At 48.9% G+C, this 13,475-nt stretch overlaps 1 protein-coding gene across 2 annotated transcripts in view; it reads right to left on the minus strand.

Moving 5' to 3' along the window:
- The window catches only part of LOC148442146 (coactosin-like protein), a 127,151-nt gene that overhangs the window by 41,600 nt on the left and 72,076 nt on the right, over positions 1 to 13,475 (minus strand). The window lies entirely within an intron of this gene.

Raw genomic sequence — 13,475 nt, forward strand, 5'->3', positions numbered from 1 at the left:
TGTGACCGCACACGCCATATTATACAGAGCCGGAACACACTGTGACCGCACACGCCATGTTATACAGAGCCGGGACACACTGTGACCGCACACGCCATGTTATACAAAGCCGGGACACATTGTGACCGCACACGCCATGTTATACAGAGCCGGGACACACTGTGACCGCACACGCCATGTTATACAGAGCCGGGACACACTGTGACCGCACACGCCATGTTACACAGAGCCGGGACACACTGTGACCGCACACGCCATGTTACACAGAGCCGGGACACACTGTGACCGCACACGCCATGTTACACAGAGCCAGGACACACTGTGACCGCACACGCCATGTTATACAGAGCCGGGACACACTGTGACCGCACACGCCATGTTATACAGAGCCGGCACACACTGTGACCGCACACGCCATGTTATACAAAGCCGGGACACATTGTGACCGCACACGCCATGTTATACAGAGCCGGAACACACTGTGACCGCACACGCCATGTTATACAGAGCCGGGACACACTGTGACCGCACACGCCATGTTATACAAAGCCGGGACACATTGTGACCGCACACGCCATGTTATACAGAGCCGGGACACACTGTGACCGCACACGCCATGTTATACAGAGCCGGGACACACTGTGACCGCACACGCCATGTTATACAGAGCCGGGACACACTGTGACCGCACACGCCATGTTATACAGAGCCGGGACACTGTGACCGCACACGCCATGTTATACAGAGCCGGGACACACTGTGACCGCACACGCCATGTTACACAGAGCCAGGACACACTGTGACCGCACACGCCATGTTACACAGAGCCAGGACACACTGTGACCGCACACGCCATGTTATACAGAGCCGGGACACACTGTGACCGCACACGCCAGGGCAGCGTGTACATAATGTACATAAACTGCAGTCATTAGAGTTATACAGTTTGCTAATTATATAGATCTGGACTGGTGTTATTATACACAAACATTATATATACACACACGCACCCCACACAGACACACACAGCATATGCAGAGGGAGAGATACAATACATTGTCACACACTCATGTACAGTAATAGCGCTGTTATTGTTACCAATAATAGTACATAAGAGAAAGCAGAAGCCTCAGTAACATGATATCATTGAATTGCATCAGTTATATGTAACATAGTAACACGGTAAAAGCTACACATGTAACAGAGTAACACGGGAAGAGCTACACATGTAACAGAGTAACACGGGAAGAGCTACACATGTAACAGAGTAACACGGGAAGAGCTACACATGTAACAGAGTAAGACGGGAAGAGCTACACATGTAACAGTAAGACGGGAAGAGCTACACATGTAACATAGTAACACGGTAAAAGCTACACATGTAACAGAGTAACACGGGAAGAGCTACACATGTAACAGAGTAACACGGGAAGAGCTACACATGTAACAGAGTAAGACGGGAAGAGCTACACATGTAACAGAGTAAGACGGTAAAAGCTACACATGTAACAGAGTAACACGGGAAGAGCTACACATGTAACAGAGTAACACGGGAAAAGCTACACATGTGACAGAGTAACACGGGAAGAGCTACACATGTAACAGAGTAAGACGGGAAGAGCTACACATGTAACAGTAAGACGGGAAGAGCTACACATGTAACATAGTAACACGGTAAAAGCTACACATGTAACAGAGTAACACGGGAAGAGCTACACATGTAACAGAGTAACACGGGAAGAGCTACACATGTAACAGAGTAACACGGGAAGAGCTACACATGTAACAGAGTAAGACGGGAAGAGCTACACATGTAACAGTAAGACGGGAAGAGCTACACATGTAACATAGTAACACGGGAAAAGCTACACATGTAACAGAGTAACACGGGAAGAGCTACACATGTAACAGAGTAACACGGGAAGAGCTACACATGTAACAGAGTAAGACGGGAAGAGCTACACATGTAACAGAGTAAGACGGGAAGAGCTACACATGTAACAGTAAGACGGGAAGAGCTACACATGTAACATAGTAACACGGTAAAAGCTACACATGTAACAGAGTAACACGGGAAGAGCTACACATGTAACAGAGTAACACGGGAAGAGCTACACATGTAACAGAGTAACACGGGAAGAGCTACACATGTAACAGAGTAAGACGGTAAAAGCTACACATGTAACAGAGTAACACGGGAAGAGCTACACATGTAACAGAGTAACACGGGAAGAGCTACACATGTAACAGAGTAACACGGGAAGAGCTACACATGTAACAGAGTAAGACGGGAAGAGCTACACATGTAACAGTAAGACGGGAAGAGCTACACATGTAACATAGTAACACGGTAAAAGCTACACATGTAACAGAGTAACACGGGAAGAGCTACACATGTAACAGAGTAACACGGGAAGAGCTACACATGTAACAGAGTAACACGGGAAGAGCTACACATGTAACAGAGTAACACGGGAAGAGCTACACATGTAACAGAGTAACACGGGAAGAGCTACACATGTAACAGAGTAACACGGGAAGAGCTACACATGTAACAGAGTAACACGGGAAGAGCTACACATGTAACAGAGTAACACGGGAAGAGCTACACATGTAACAGAGTAACACGGGAAGAGCTACACATGTAACAGAGTAACACGGGAAGAGCTACACATGTAACAGAGTAAGACGGGAAGAGCTACACATGTAACAGTAAGACGGGAAGAGCTACACATGTAACATAGTAACACGGTAAAAGCTACACATGTAACAGAGTAACACGGGAAGAGCTACACATGTAACAGAGTAACACGGGAAGAGCTACACATGTAACAGAGTAAGACGGGAAGAGCTACACATGTAACAGTAAGACGGGAAGAGCTACACATGTAACATAGTAACACGGTAAAAGCTACACATGTAACAGAGTAACCCGGGAAGAGCTACACATGTAACAGAGTAACACGGGAAGAGCTACACATGTAACAGAGTAAGACGGTAAAAGCTACACATGTAACAGAGTAAGACGGGAAGAGCTACACATGTAACAGAGTAACACGGGAAGAGCTACACATGTAACAGAGTAACACGGGAAGAGCTACACATGTAACAGAGTAAGACGGGAAGAGCTACACATGTAACAGTAAGACGGGAAGAGCTACACATGTAACATAGTAACACGGTAAAAGCTACACATGTAACAGAGTAACACGGGAAGAGCTACACATGTAACAGAGTAACACGGGAAGAGCTACACATGTAACAGAGTAACACGGGAAGAGCTACACATGTAACAGAGTAAGACGGGAAGAGCTACACATGTAACAGTAAGACGGGAAGAGCTACACATGTAACATAGTAACACGGTAAAAGCTACACATGTAACAGAGTAACACGGGAAGAGCTACACATGTAACAGAGTAACACGGGAAGAGCTACACATGTAACAGAGTAACACGGGAAGAGCTACACATGTAACAGAGTAACACGGGAAGAGCTACACATGTAACAGAGTAAGACGGTAAAAGCTACACATGTAACAGAGTAACACGGGAAGAGCTACACATGTAACAGAGTAACACGGGAAGAGCTACACATGTAACAGAGTAACACGGGAAGAGCTACACATGTAACAGAGTAAGACGGGAAGAGCTACACATGTAACAGTAAGACGGGAAGAGCTACACATGTAACATAGTAACACGGTAAAAGCTACACATGTAACAGAGTAACACGGGAAGAGCTACACATGTAACAGAGTAACACGGGAAGAGCTACACATGTAACAGAGTAACACGGGAAGAGCTACACATGTAACAGAGTAACACGGGAAGAGCTACACATGTAACAGAGTAACACGGGAAGAGCTACACATGTAACAGAGTAACACGGGAAGAGCTACACATGTAACAGTAAGACGGGAAGAGCTACACATGTAACATAGTAACACGGTAAAAGCTACACATGTAACAGAGTAACACGGGAAGAGCTACACATGTAACAGAGTAACACGGGAAGAGCTACACATGTAACAGAGTAACACGGGAAGAGCTACACATGTAATAGAGTAAGACGGTAAAAGCTACACATGTAACAGAGTAACACGGGAAGAGCTACACATGTAACAGAGTAACACGGGAAGAGCTACACATGTAACAGAGTAACACGGGAAGAGCTACACATGTAACAGAGTAAGACGGGAAGAGCTACACATGTAAAGTAAGACGGGAAGAGCTACACATGTAACAGAGTAACACGGTAAAAGCTACACATGTAACAGAGTAACACGGGAAGAGCTACACATGTAACAGAGTAACACGGGAAGAGCTACACATGTAACAGAGTAACACGGGAAGAGCTACACATGTAACAGAGTAACACGGGAAGAGCTACACATGTAACAGAGTAACACGGGAAGAGCTACACATGTAACAGAGTAACACGGGAAGAGCTACACATGTAACAGAGTAACACGGGAAGAGCTACACATGTAACAGAGTAACACGGGAAGAGCTACACATGTAACAGTAAGACGGGAAGAGCTACACATGTAACATAGTAACACGGTAAAAGCTACACATGTAACAGAGTAACACGGGAAGAGCTACACATGTAACAGAGTAACACGGGAAGAGCTACACATGTAACAGAGTAAGACGGGAAGAGCTACACATGTAACAGTAAGACGGGAAGAGCTACACATGTAACATAGTAACACGGTAAAAGCTACACATGTAACAGAGTAACACGGGAAGAGCTACACATGTAACAGAGTAACACGGGAAGAGCTACACATGTAACAGAGTAAGACGGGAAGAGCTACACATGTAACAGAGTAAGACGGTAAAAGCTACACATGTAACAGAGTAAGACGGGAAGAGCTACACATGTAACAGAGTAACACGGGAAGAGCTACACATGTAACAGAGTAAGACGGGAAGAGCTACACATGTAACAGAGTAAGACGGGAAGAGCTACACATGTAACAGTAAGACGGGAAGAGCTACACATGTAACAGAGTAACACGGTAAAAGCTACACATGTAACAGAGTAACACGGGAAGAGCTACACATGTAACAGAGTAACACGGGAAGAGCTACACATGTAACAGAGTAACACGGTAAAAGCTACACATGTAACAGAGTAACACGGGAAGAGCTACACATGTAACAGAGTAACACGGGAAGAGCTACACATGTAACAGAGTAAGACGGTAAAAGCTACACATGTAACAGAGTAACACGGGAAGAGCTACACATGTAACAGAGTAAGACGGGAAGAGCTACACATGTAACAGAGTAAGACGGGAAGAGCTACACATGTAACAGAGTAAGACGGGAAGAGCTACACATGTAACAGTAAGACGGGAAGAGCTACACATGTAACATAGTAACACGGTAAAAGCTACACATGTAACAGAGTAACACGGGAAGAGCTACACATGTAACAGAGTAACACGGGAAGAGCTACACATGTAACAGAGTAACACGGGAAGAGCTACACATGTAACAGAGTAACACGGGAAGAGCTACACATGTAACAGAGTAAGACGGTAAAAGCTACACATGTAACAGAGTAACACGGGAAGAGCTACACATGTAACAGAGTAACACGGGAAGAGCTACACATGTAACAGAGTAAGACGGGAAGAGCTACACATGTAACAGAAAGACGGGAAGAGCTACACATGTAACATAGTAACACGGTAAAAGCTACACATGTAACAGAGTAACACGGGAAGAGCTACACATGTAACAGAGTAACACGGGAAGAGCTACACATGTAACAGAGTAAGACGGGAAGAGCTACACATGTAACAGTAAGACGGGAAGAGCTACACATGTAACATAGTAACACGGTAAAAGCTACACATGTAACAGAGTAACACGGGAAGAGCTACACATGTAACAGAGTAACACGGGAAGAGCTACACATGTAACAGAGTAACACGGGAAGAGCTACACATGTAACAGAGTAAGACGGTAAAAGCTACACATGTAACAGAGTAACACGGGAAGAGCTACACATGTAACAGAGTAACACGGGAAGAGCTACACATGTAACAGAGTAACACGGGAAGAGCTACACATGTAACAGAGTAAGACGGGAAGAGCTACACATGTAACAGTAAGACGGGAAGAGCTACACATGTAACATAGTAACACGGTAAAAGCTACACATGTAACAGAGTAACACGGGAAGAGCTACACATGTAACAGAGTAACACGGGAAGAGCTACACATGTAACAGAGTAACACGGGAAGAGCTACACATGTAACAGAGTAAGACGGTAAAAGCTACACATGTAACAGAGTAAGACGGGAAGAGCTACACATGTAACAGAGTAAGACGGGAAGAGCTACACATGTAACAGAGTAAGACGGGAAGAGCTACACATGTAACAGTAAGACGGGAAGAGCTACACATGTAACATAGTAACACGGTAAAAGCTACACATGTAACAGAGTAACACGGGAAAAGCTACACATGTAACAGAGTAACACGGGAAGAGCTACACATGTAACAGAGTAACACGGGAAGAGCTACACATGTAACAGAGTAAGACGGGAAGAGCTACACATGTAACAGAGTAAGACGGGAAGAGCTACACATGTAACAGAGTAAGACGGGAAGAGCTACACATGTAACAGTAAGACGGGAAGAGCTACACATGTAACATAGTAACACGGTAAAAGCTACACATGTAACATAGTAACACGGGAAGAGCTACACATGTAACAGAGTAACACGGGAAGAGCTACACATGTAACAGAGTAAGACGGGAAGAGCTACACATGTAACAGAGTAAGACGGGAAGAGCTACACATGTAACAGAGTAAGACGGGAAGAGCTACACATGTAACAGAGTAAGACGGGAAGAGCTACACATGTAACAGAGTAAGACGGGAAGAGCTACACATGTAACAGAGTAAGACGGGAAGAGCTACACATGTAACAGAGTAAGACGGGAAGAGCTACACATGTAACAGAGTAAGACGGGAAGAGCTACACATGTAACATAGTAACACGGTAAAAGCTACACATGTAACAGAGTAACACGGGAAGAGCTACACATGTAACAGAGTAAGACGGGAAGAGCTACACATGTAACAGAGTAAGACGGGAAGAGCTACACATGTAACAGAGTAAGACGGGAAGAGCTACACATGTAACAGAGTAAGACGGTAAAAGCTACACATGTAACAGAGTAAGACGGGAAGAGCTACACATGTAACAGAGTAACACGGGAAGAGCTACACATGTAACAGAGTAAGACGGGAAGAGCTACACATGTAACAGAGTAAGACGGGAAGAGCTACACATTTAACAGTAAGACGTGGACCACTGTGACTGCACACGCCATGTTATACAGAGCCAGGACACACTGTGACCGCACACGCCACGTTATACAGAGCCAGGACACACTGTGACCGCACACGCCACGTTATACAGAGCCGGGACACACTGTGACCGCACACGCCATGTTATACAGAGCCAGGACACACTGTGACCGCACACGCCATGTTATACAGAGCCGGGGACCACTGTGACTGCACACGCCATGTTATACAGAGCCGGGACACACAGTGACTGCACACACCATGTAATCCAGAGCCGGGGACCACTGTGACTGCACACGCCATGTTATACAGAGCCGGGGACCACTGTGACTGCACACGCCATGTTATACAAAGCCGGGACACATTGTGACCGCACACGCCACGTTATACAGAGTCGGGGACCACTGTGACTGCGCACGTCATGTTATACAGAGCCGGGACACACTGTGACCGCACACGCCATGTTATACAGAGCCGGGACACACTGTGACCGCACACGCCATGTTATACAGAGCCAGGACACACTGTGACCACACACGCCATGTTATACAGAGCCGGGACACACTGTGACCGCACACGCCATGTTATACAGAGCCGGGACACACTGTGACCGCACACGCCATGTTATACAGAGCCAGGACACACTGTGACCGCACACACCATGTTATACAGAGCCGGGACACACTGTGACCGCACACGCCATGTTATACAGAGCCGGGACACACTGTGACCGCACACGCCATGTTATACAGAGCCGGGACACACTGTGACCGCACACGCCATGTTATACAGAGCCGGGACACACTGTGACCGCACACGCCATGTTACACAGAGCCGGGACACACTGTGACCGGCCTCGCCATGCTATACAAAGCCGGGACACACTGTGACTGCACACACCATGTAATCCAGAGCCGGGACACACTGTGACCGCACACGCCATGTTATACAGAGCCAGGACACACTGTGACTGCACACACCATGTTACACAGAGCCAGGACACACTGTGACTGCACACACCATGTTACACAGAGCCGGGACACACTGTGACCGGCCTCGCCATGCTATACAAAGCCGGGACACACTGTGACTGCACACGCCATGTTATACAGAGCCGGGACACACTGTGACTGCACACACCATGTTATACAGAGCCGGGACACACTGTGACCGCACACGCCATGTTATACAGAGCCAGGACACACTGTGACCGCACATGCCATGTTATACAGAGCCGGGACACACTGTGACCGCACACGCCATGTTATACAGAGCCGGGACACACTGTGACCGCACACGCCATGTTAAACAGAGCCGGGACACACTGTGACCGCACACGCCATGTTACACAGAGCCGGGACACACTGTGACCGCACACGCCATGTTACACAGAGCCAGGACACACTGTGACCGCACACGCCATGCTATACAGAGCCAGGACACACTGTGACCGCACACGCCATGTTATACAAAGCCGGGGACCACTGTGACCGCACACGCCATGTTATACAGAGCCGGGACACACAGTGACTGCACACGCCATGTTACACAGAGCCAGGACACACTGTGACCGCACACGCCATGCTATACAGAGCCAGGACACACTGTGACCGCACACGCCATGCTATACAGAGCCAGGACACACTGTGACCGCATACGCCACGTTATACAGAGCCGGGACACACTGTGACCGCACACGCCATGTTATACAGAGCCAGGACACCCTGTGACTGCACACACCATGTTACACAGAGCCAGGACACACTGTGACTGCACACACCATGTTACACAGAGCCGGGACACACTGTGACCGGCCTCGCCATGCTATACAAAGCCGGGACACACTGTGACTGCACACGCCATGTTATACAGAGCCGGGACACACTGTGACTGCACACACCATGTTATACAGAGCCGGGACACACTGTGACCGCACACGCCATGTTATACAGAGCCAGGACACACTGTGACCGCACATGCCATGTTATACAGAGCCGGGACACACTGTGACCGCACACGCCATGTTATACAGAGCCGGGACACACTGTGACTGCACACGCCATGTTAAACAGAGCCGGGACACACTGTGACCGCACACGCCATGTTACACAGAGCCGGGACACACTGTGACCGCACACGCCATGTTACACAGAGCCAGGACACACTGTGACCGCACACGCCATGCTATACAGAGCCAGGACACACTGTGACCGCACACGCCATGTTATACAAAGCCGGGGACCACTGTGACCGCACACGCCATGTTATACAGAGCCGGGACACACAGTGACTGCACACGCCATGTTACACAGAGCCAGGACACACTGTGACCGGCCTCGCCATGCTATACAAAGCCGGGACACACTGTGACTGCACACGCCATGTTATACAGAGCCGGGACACACTGTGACTGCACACACCATGTTATACAGAGCCGGGACACACTGTGACCGCACACGCCATGTTATACAGAGCCAGGACACACTGTGACCGCACATGCCATGTTATACAGAGCCGGGACACACTGTGACCGCACACGCCATGTTATACAGAGCCGGGACACACTGTGACCGCACACGCCATGTTAAACAGAGCCGGGACACACTGTGACCGCACACGCCATGTTACACAGAGCCGGGACACACTGTGACCGCACACGCCATGTTACACAGAGCCAGGACACACTGTGACCGCACACGCCATGCTATACAGAGTCAGGACACACTGTGACCGCACACGCCATGTTATACAAAGCCGGGGACCACTGTGACCGCACACGCCATGTTATACAGAGCCGGGACACACAGTGACTGCACACGCCATGTTACACAGAGCCAGGACACACTGTGACCGCACACGCCATGTTATACAGAGCCGGGACACACTGTGACCGCACACGCCATGTTACACAGAGCCGGGACACACTGTGACTGCACACACCATGTTACACAGAGCCGGGACACACTGTGACCGGCCTCGCCATGCTATACAAAGCCGGGACACACTGTGACTGCACACGCCATGTTATACAGAGCCGGGACACACTGTGACTGCACACACCATGTTATACAGAGCCGGGACACACTGTGACCGCACACGCCATGTTATACAGAGCCAGGACACACTGTGACCGCATATGCCATGTTATACAGAGCCGGGACACACTGTGACCGCACACGCCATGTTATACAGAGCCGGGACACACTGTGACCGCACACGCCATGTTAAACAGAGCCGGGACACACTGTGACCGCACACGCCATGTTACACAGAGCCGGGGCACACTGTGACCGCACACGCCATGTTACACAGAGCCAGGACACACTGTGACCGCACACGCCATGCTATACAGAGCCAGGACACACTGTGACCGCACACGCCATGTTATACAAAGCCGGGGACCACTGTGACCGCACACGCCATGTTATACAGAGCCGGGACACACAGTGACTGCACACGCCATGTTACACAGAGCCAGGACACACTGTGACCGGCCTCGCCATGCTATACAAAGCCGGGACACACTGTGACTGCACACGCCATGTTATACAGAGCCGGGATACACTGTGACCGCACACACCATGTTATACAGAGCCGGGACACACTGTGACCGCACACGCCATGTTATACAGAGCCAGGACACACTGTGACCGCACATGCCATGTTATACAGAGCCGGGACACACTGTGACTGCACACGCCATGTTATACAGAGCCGGGACACACTGTGACCGCACACGCCATGTTAAACAGAGCCGGGACACACTGTGACCGCACACGCCATGTTACACAGAGCCGGGACACACTGTGACCGCACACGCCATGTTACACAGAGCCAGGACACACTGTGACCGCACACGCCATGTTATACAAAGCCGGGGACCACTGTGACCGCACACGCCATGTTATACAGAGCCGGGACACACAGTGACTGCACACGCCATGTTACACAGAGCCAGGACACACTGTGACCGCACACGCCATGCTATACAGAGCCAGGACACACTGTGACCGCACACGCCATGTTATACAAAGCCGGGGACCACTGTGACTGCACACGCCATGTTATACAGAGCCAGGACACACTGTGACCGCACACGCCACGTTATACAGAGCCAGGACACACTGTGACCGCACACGCCACGTTATACAGAGCCGGGACACACTGTGACCGCACACGCCATGTTATACAGAGCCAGGACACACTGTGACCGCACACGCCATGTTATACAGAGCCGGGGACCACTGTGACCGCACACGCCATGTTATACAAAGCCGGGACACATTGTGACCGCACACGCCAGGTTATACAGAGCCGGGACACACTGTGACCGCACACGCCATGCTATACAGAGCCAGGACACACTGTGACCGCACACGCCATGTTATACAAAGCCGGGGACCACTGTGACCGCACACGCCATGTTATACAGAGCCGGGACACACAGTGACTGCACACGCCATGTTACACAGAGCCAGGACACACTGTGACCGCACACGCCATGTTATAGAGAGCCAGGACACACTGTGACCGCACACGCCATGTTATACAGAGCCGGGACACACAGTGACCGCACACGCCATGTTATACAGAGCCGGGACACACTGTGACCGCACACGCCATGTTATACAGAGCCGGGACACTGTGACCGCACACGCCATGTTATACAGAGCCGGGACACACTGTGACCGCACACGCCATGTTACACAGAGCCAGGACACACTGTGACCGCACACGCCATGTTACACAGAGCCAGGACACACTGTGACCGCACACGCCATGTTATACAGAGCCGGGACACACTGTGACCGCACACGCCAGGGCAGCGTGTACATAATGTACATAAACTGCAGTCATTAGAGTTATACAGTTTGCTAATTATATAGATCTGGACTGGTGTTATTATACACAAACATTATATATACACACACGCACCCCACACAGACACACACAGCATATGCAGAGGGAGAGATACAATACATTGTCACACACTCATGTACAGTAATAGCGCTGTTATTGTTACCAATAATAGTACATAAGAGAAAGCAGAAGCCTCAGTAACATGATATCATTGAATTGCATCAGTTATATGTAACATAGTAACACGGTAAAAGCTACACATGTAACAGAGTAACACGGGAAGAGCTACACATGTAACAGAGTAACACGGGAAGAGCTACACATGTAACAGAGTAACACGGGAAGAGCTACACATGTAACAGAGTAAGACGGGAAGAGCTACACATGTAACAGTAAGACGGGAAGAGCTACACATGTAACATAGTAACACGGTAAAAGCTACACATGTAACAGAGTAACACGGGAAGAGCTACACATGTAACAGAGTAACACGGGAAGAGCTACACATGTAACAGAGTAAGACGGGAAGAGCTACACATGTAACAGAGTAAGACGGTAAAAGCTACACATGTAACAGAGTAACACGGGAAGAGCTACACATGTAACAGAGTAACACGGGAAAAGCTACACATGTGACAGAGTAACACGGGAAGAGCTACACATGTAACAGAGTAAGACGGGAAGAGCTACACATGTAACAGTAAGACGGGAAGAGCTACACATGTAACATAGTAACACGGTAAAAGCTACACATGTAACAGAGTAACACGGGAAGAGCTACACATGTAACAGAGTAACACGGGAAGAGCTACACATGTAACAGAGTAACACGGGAAGAGCTACACATGTAACAGAGTAAGACGGGAAGAGCTACACATGTAACAGTAAGACGGGAAGAGCTACACATGTAACATAGTAACACGGTAAAAGCTACACATGTAACAGAGTAACCCGGGAAGAGCTACACATGTAACAGAGTAACACGGGAAGAGCTACACATGTAACAGAGTAACACGGGAAGAGCTACACATGTAACAGAGTAAGACGGTAAAAGCTACACATGTAACAGAGTAAGACGGGAAGAGCTACACATGTAACAGAGTAACACGGGAAGAGCTACACATGTAACAGAGTAACACGGGAAGAGCTACACATGTAACAGAGTAAGACGGGAAGAGCTACACATGTAACAGTAAGACGGGAAGAGCTACACATGTAACATAGTAACACGGTAAAAGCTACACATGTAACAGAGTAACACGGGAAGAGCTACAC

Source organism: Taudactylus pleione, unplaced genomic scaffold (assembly GCF_031769625.1).
Source record: "Taudactylus pleione unplaced genomic scaffold, aTauple2 ptg001606l, whole genome shotgun sequence".
In the NCBI taxonomy this organism is placed as follows: Eukaryota; Metazoa; Chordata; class Amphibia; order Anura; family Myobatrachidae; genus Taudactylus; species Taudactylus pleione.